This window comes from Artemia franciscana, chromosome 1, assembly GCF_032884065.1.
Source record: "Artemia franciscana chromosome 1, ASM3288406v1, whole genome shotgun sequence".
Lineage (NCBI taxonomy): Eukaryota > Metazoa > Arthropoda > Branchiopoda > Anostraca > Artemiidae > Artemia > Artemia franciscana.
Genome location: NC_088863.1, coordinates 62,397,420 through 62,403,419, shown reverse-complemented (window position 1 = coordinate 62,403,419; position 6,000 = coordinate 62,397,420).

The window sequence follows — 6,000 nt, the reverse complement described above, 5'->3', positions numbered from 1 at the left end:
ATTGACCCAACTGCATATCCCCAGACCATGCTGTAGAATCTACCATTAATTTAGATTCAAAAACGGAAGGTAGAATGACGGGTATTACCATGAATGAGTTGGCACTGGTGAAGTGGACTTTAACTCTTCCATTCTGTGCCTCAGTCTCGTCTACATTCACTGAGATGCTATGCATTGCTCCCCAGACTGAGTTTGACTCCTCTCACCACAAAGATCACCCTTCCTTCGTTCTGCGGCAACACATGGCTGTTGATAAAGTGAAGTCTGTTCTGGAAGCCAGGCTCAATCCCTTTCGATCCACTGACGAAGATATGCTGAATATTTATACGCTTGAGACAGTTGATAGTGAGATAGCTGACAGTCTCCTCAGTGTGCGATCTGTTGGAAGCAGAGCGGTTGATCGCTACTTGGACGGTGAAAAAGGTGCCTTTAGCAAAGTAAAGGTCATGAATAATGAGAAGGCGAAACAGAAAAAAGCAACCAATACTTCTAGTGCTGTCAATAGCCTTACCAATGTTGAACTTCAAACTGTCAAAAGGGTATTGGTGAGTGTTGACTTTACAGGCGAAAGAGGACTTCACCATCTAAAGAATTTGCTTTCCCATGAGCTTCTTCCATATGCACCTTCTATATTCTAGAGAAGTGCCATATCTGGAATGGTTGTGCTTCCGACAGGAACAAAGTCAGCTCTTCTGGAGTATTTGAAAACAAAAATCAGCTTGAGCGAGTGGCCCGTTAACCTCGAGATTAGCAGTGAGTCGACTCACTCAAGGGTGGTAGACTTGATGCCCTACCTCAGAAGCCATCCACCAAATCCATCGGAAACCGTTGAGAGCTATGGAAAACGGACATTTTCTACGCTTGTGTCTTTCAACAGCAACGTTAAGGAGCTGCACGTCCTTGCAGATAGATATGATGGGATTTTTGGATATTCCGACGAAGAAGGCAAGGTGATCTGCCTAAAGGACTGCGGTGGTTGCCATGAGCAGCGAGGATGTTCAAACAGGTCTCTGGTAGCTCTAGGTAGACACTCAAACCTAGATGACTGGAACTCGTTGCTCTCAAATTCCAAGACAAAGGCAAGACTGATTGAGCTTCTATTCGGTGAGTTTGAAAACTCAGTTCACCTGCTGCAAGCAGGGTTCACTGTGTACCTCTCAGGAGGCTTTCGAGACCGGATGAGAGTGGTGATGCTCAACAGAAGTGGAAATGCTGATACAAACTTTGAAGAGCGTTTGAGCTGTACCCATGAAGAGGCCGATACAAGAGTTGTGTTACACATGTTGGACTGTTTGGAGAGGGGTTTCGATGTCGTTTTGGTCGATGCGAATGACACAGACATAGTTGTCGTCCTGCTATATCACTACAAGTTATTCCTTGGGAACCACCCAAATTGTGAAAATCGGAAAGTTTATGTCAGGTTCCACAGCTATTTAGTGCCTATACATCGGCTTTGCAGCAATTTACCGAACGATTTTGTTCACTCCATCTGCCTTCTTCATACGCTTTCAGGGTGTGATACCGTGGGTTTCATGTTTTCTAAGGGAAAACGAGTGGTGGCCAAGGCTGTCGAGAAATGGGGATTGGAGAAACCGATTGCTTTGCTTGTCCAAGAGATACAGAAGTCAAAGCTCGACCCTGCGGTTCTAGAAAAATTCAGTGTGATTTGCAAAAAGGTCGTTGTTGCCTCATACGGAAAAGACCCAGACCACTTTACCTCTCTTAATGAATTAAGAGTGCATTTGTACCCTCGAAAGCGGGAGCTTAAGTATTTGCCACCATCTGACGCTGCCTTTGAGTGTCATGCTAAGCGCGTGTACCTACAGTTGGACATTTTTTTGCAAGCAAATCGAGCAAAGCCACAGTTTTTGGATCCCCTGCAATTTGGCTGGATGTTTCAAGACGGTGGGGTTAGGCCAGTTGTGTCTACCCTTCAGGCATTTCCAGAAGGTATGGTCCCCCAGTACTGCTCGTGCAAGCGCTGTACAAAAAAATGTTCATGTGCTGGAAATAGACCTTGCGATTTACTTTGTGGCTGTGGTGGGAAGTGTTTTATGGACGAGTTTGATATGCTTGATGGATAATTTGATATGCTGAGCTACTTTTTAACTTTTGTAGTAACAAGTGCTGTTCACGAAATCCGTAGCAGGTGTTAGTATAGTAATCTTTTTTTTGTTTATTCAAGCTTATTGAATAATAATCTTGTCAAGTTTACTAATAATTCTGATTAGGAATGAAAGAGAGTTGTAATCAAGGTCATTGTTGAGTATAGTGGCAATCTTCCTGTCTGAGATAATAAAACTATCCACTACCAGCTGAATCTAGGCGTGAAATCTTTTCCAGCGCGAATAAAAAAAATTAAAATTGCAAGTTTCAAGGTCATTCGCGATGGTCCCTACTGTACTCGTCACTTCTGGCATCAGTTACGAAAGATTTGGCGATCATTGTGGAAATTTTTCCGAAAGGTGATTTAATAGTAAAAAAAACGCGAAATTTTCAATTTTCGGGGTCAAGCACCCCCCGGCCGAGTATATAACGCCCATTTTCGTGATCAGCGCTATCGATTACCCCGTATTCGGTTGTCAAACCTTCTGCTGCTCACTGATCACCTACCCGACACATTTTCGTTGAGTGGCTCCCTGAGTATGTCAGACTGGAGACTGAAGGTTCCAGGTTCAAATCCTGGTTAGGCTTCGGCAACTTTTTGTTGGTATTTATTTTAGTTTAATGAAAACCAGCGAAATTTTGCATAAAGAGAAAAAAACAGGTAATTATCTCCGTTTCTATAATCCTTTTTCATAAGTTAAAAGAGTTGTAAATTTTACACAGTTTTGCATAAACGTATTGTTTTGATCATCCTATTTTTTTGCACACACGAAAACGCACACACATTTTAGCTTGTTCTACAATTCTCTTAAAAAGTTAAAACAGTTGTAAATTTTACACAGCATTGCATAAACGCATTAAGTTTTGACGTCACTCAAAACGATATTTATTTTAGTTTAATAAAAACCAGCGAAATGTTGCATAAATAGAAAAAAAAACAGGTAATTATCTCCGTTTCTATAATTCTTTTTTAAAAGATAAAAGAGTTGTAGATTTTACACAGTATTGCATAAACGTAATAAGCTTTGACGTCACTCACACGAATTTCTTTCCAAAATTATAAATCTTGACGATTTTTTTCAAATTTATCACTTATCTAGATATTTCTTTAGTTAGAAAATAACAGAAAACCAAGTTTCCCGAAAAATATGGAGCTATTACTGAGAAAAAATATACACAATAATCTTTATTTAAACAGAGAGTACAATAATTATAATAATTAAAAAAATTATAAAACACATTAATTTGGTTAATAATAAACCATTTAAAACACCAAATTGAATATGCCGGCGTAGTCACTCGCTGAGTAAACTAAATCCTTTAGGTCCAAACCAAAAGTGCTAATCTCCGTTTCTTGGCCCTCAAGGCAGGAAGTTTGATCAAGAGTTGGGGCCAGTCATCCTATATTTTTGCACACACGAAAACGCACATATATTTTATCTTGTTCTACAATTCTTTTAAAAAGTTAAAACAGTTGTAAATTTTACACAGCATTGCATAAATGTAATAAGTTTTGACGTCACTCGTACGAATTTCTTTCCAAAATTAAAAATCTTGACGATTTTTTTTCAAATTTATCACTTATCTAGATATTTCTTTAGTTTGAAAACCACAGAAAACCAAGTTTCCCGAAAAATATGGAGCTGTTACAGAGAAAAAATATACACAATAATCTTTATTTAAACAGAAAGTATAATAATAATAATAATTAAAAAAACTTGTAAAACACATTAATTTGGTTAATAATATACCATTTAAAACATCAAATTGAATATGACGGAGTAGTCACTCGCTGAGAGAGGCTGGCAGACTGGAGAATGAAGGTCCCAGGTTCAAATCCTGGTTAGGCTTCGGCAACTTTTTGTTGGTATTTGTTTTAGTTTAATAAAAACCAGCGAAATGTTGCGCAAAGAGAAAAAAAACAGGTATTTACAAAAATCTTTGTATATATTTTAACAAGGTATTGCAACAATTCTAAAACCTTAAAGAGAGAACCGAAATTCTGAAGCTTAATAAAAAATTGGAGTTATACATTAGATTTCTCCAATAATCAATATTTTATCTTAGTAAATTTTATACAGTACTAGCTGTTGGGGTGGCGCTTCGCGCCACCCCAACACCTAGTTGGTGGGGGCACTTCGCGCCCCCCCAAGCCCCCCCGCGCGCGTAAGTCGTTACGCGCCATATTAGTTACGCGCCATTGTAGTTGTGTCCCTCCCGGTCGTCATTTGTGTCCCGGTGTTCCAGTCTGTGATTTCTCTTTGAGCGTCCCGGGCGTCATTTATATTCCTTGTGTCCCGGTGTCCCGGTCGTCATTTATATCCCCCTGTGCCCCCCGGCGTCCCCATTGTAGTTGTGTCCCTGTGTCCCGGTCGTCATTTATATTCCCTGTGTCCCGGTCGTCATTTGTATCCCGGTGTCCCGGTCTGTATATACATTCGTTTTTTAGTTTTGTTTTTCTCCTTTATTTTTTTCCTTTTTTCTTTTTTTTCTTTTTTAGTTTATTTAGATTTTTAGATTTTTTAGTTTTTTTATTAGTTTTTAGTTTTTTTGTAGTTTTTACCATTTTTTTAGTTTTTTTAGTTTTTTTTTTTTACTTATGTCCTGGTCGTCATTTATACTCCCTGTGTCCCGGTCGTCATTTGTGTCTCGGTGCTTTGTTGATTGCTAATTTATATTATATTTATATTTATATTTTTTATATTTATTAATATTTTTTTAGTTTTCTTTTTCTCTTATTTTTCAGTTTTTTCCTTTTTTTTAGTTTTTTCTTTTTTAGTTTTTAGTTTTTTTTTGTTTTTTACCTTTTTTTTAGTTTTTTTAGTATTTTTAGTTTTTGCCTTTTTTTAGTTTTTTCAGTTTTTTTTAGTTTTTAGTTTTTTACCTTTTTTTAGTTTTTTTTAGTTTTTTAGCTTTTTTAGTTTTTTTTCTTTTTAGTTTTTTTTGTAGTTTTTACCTTTTTTAGTTTTTTTTCTTCTTTTGTATTAGTGTGAAATAATTCAGACGTCATATGCAGACAAACACGACGTCACTCGACAGACAGACAGACAGACATAACCCACAAACAACTTATTTTTATATATATTTATTCATATTTTTTTAGTTTTCTTTTTCTCTTTTATTTTTCAGTTTTTTCCTTTTTTTTAGTTTTTTTCTTTTTTAGTTTTTAGTTTTTTTTAGTTTTTTACCTTTTTTTAGTTTTTTTTAGTATTTTTAGTTTTTTAGCTTTTTTAGTTTTTTTTATTAGTTTTTATTTTTTTTTGTAGTTTTTGCCTTTTTTTATTTTTTTCAGTTTTTTTTTAGTTATTAGATTTTTACCTTTTTTTTAGTTGTTTTTAGTTTTTTAGTTTTTTTAGTTTTTTTTTCTTTTTAGTTTGTTTTTGTAGTTTTTACCTTTTTTAGTTTTTTTCTTCTTTTGTATTAGTGTGAAATAATTCAGACGTCATATGCGGACAAACATGACGTCACCTGATCCACAGATCCACACACAGACAACTTATTTTTATATATATAGATTGCATAAACGTAATAAGTTTTGACGTCACTCATACGAATTTCTTTCCAAAATTAAATATCTTGACGATTTTCTTTCAAATTTATCACTTATCTAGATATTTCTTTAGTTAGAAAATCAAAGAAAACCAAGTTTCCCGAAAAATATGGAGCTATTACTGAGAAAAAAATATATACATAATAATTTTTATTTAAACAGATAGTATTGTAATAATAAAGATTAAAAAAATGTATAAAACTCATTAATTTGGTTCATAATATAGAATTTAAAACACCAAACTGAATATGCCAGATATGTCAAACTGAATATGCCAGGCACTCGCTGAGAGATGCTGTCACACCGTAGAATGAAGGTCCCAGGTTCAAATCCTTATTAGGCTT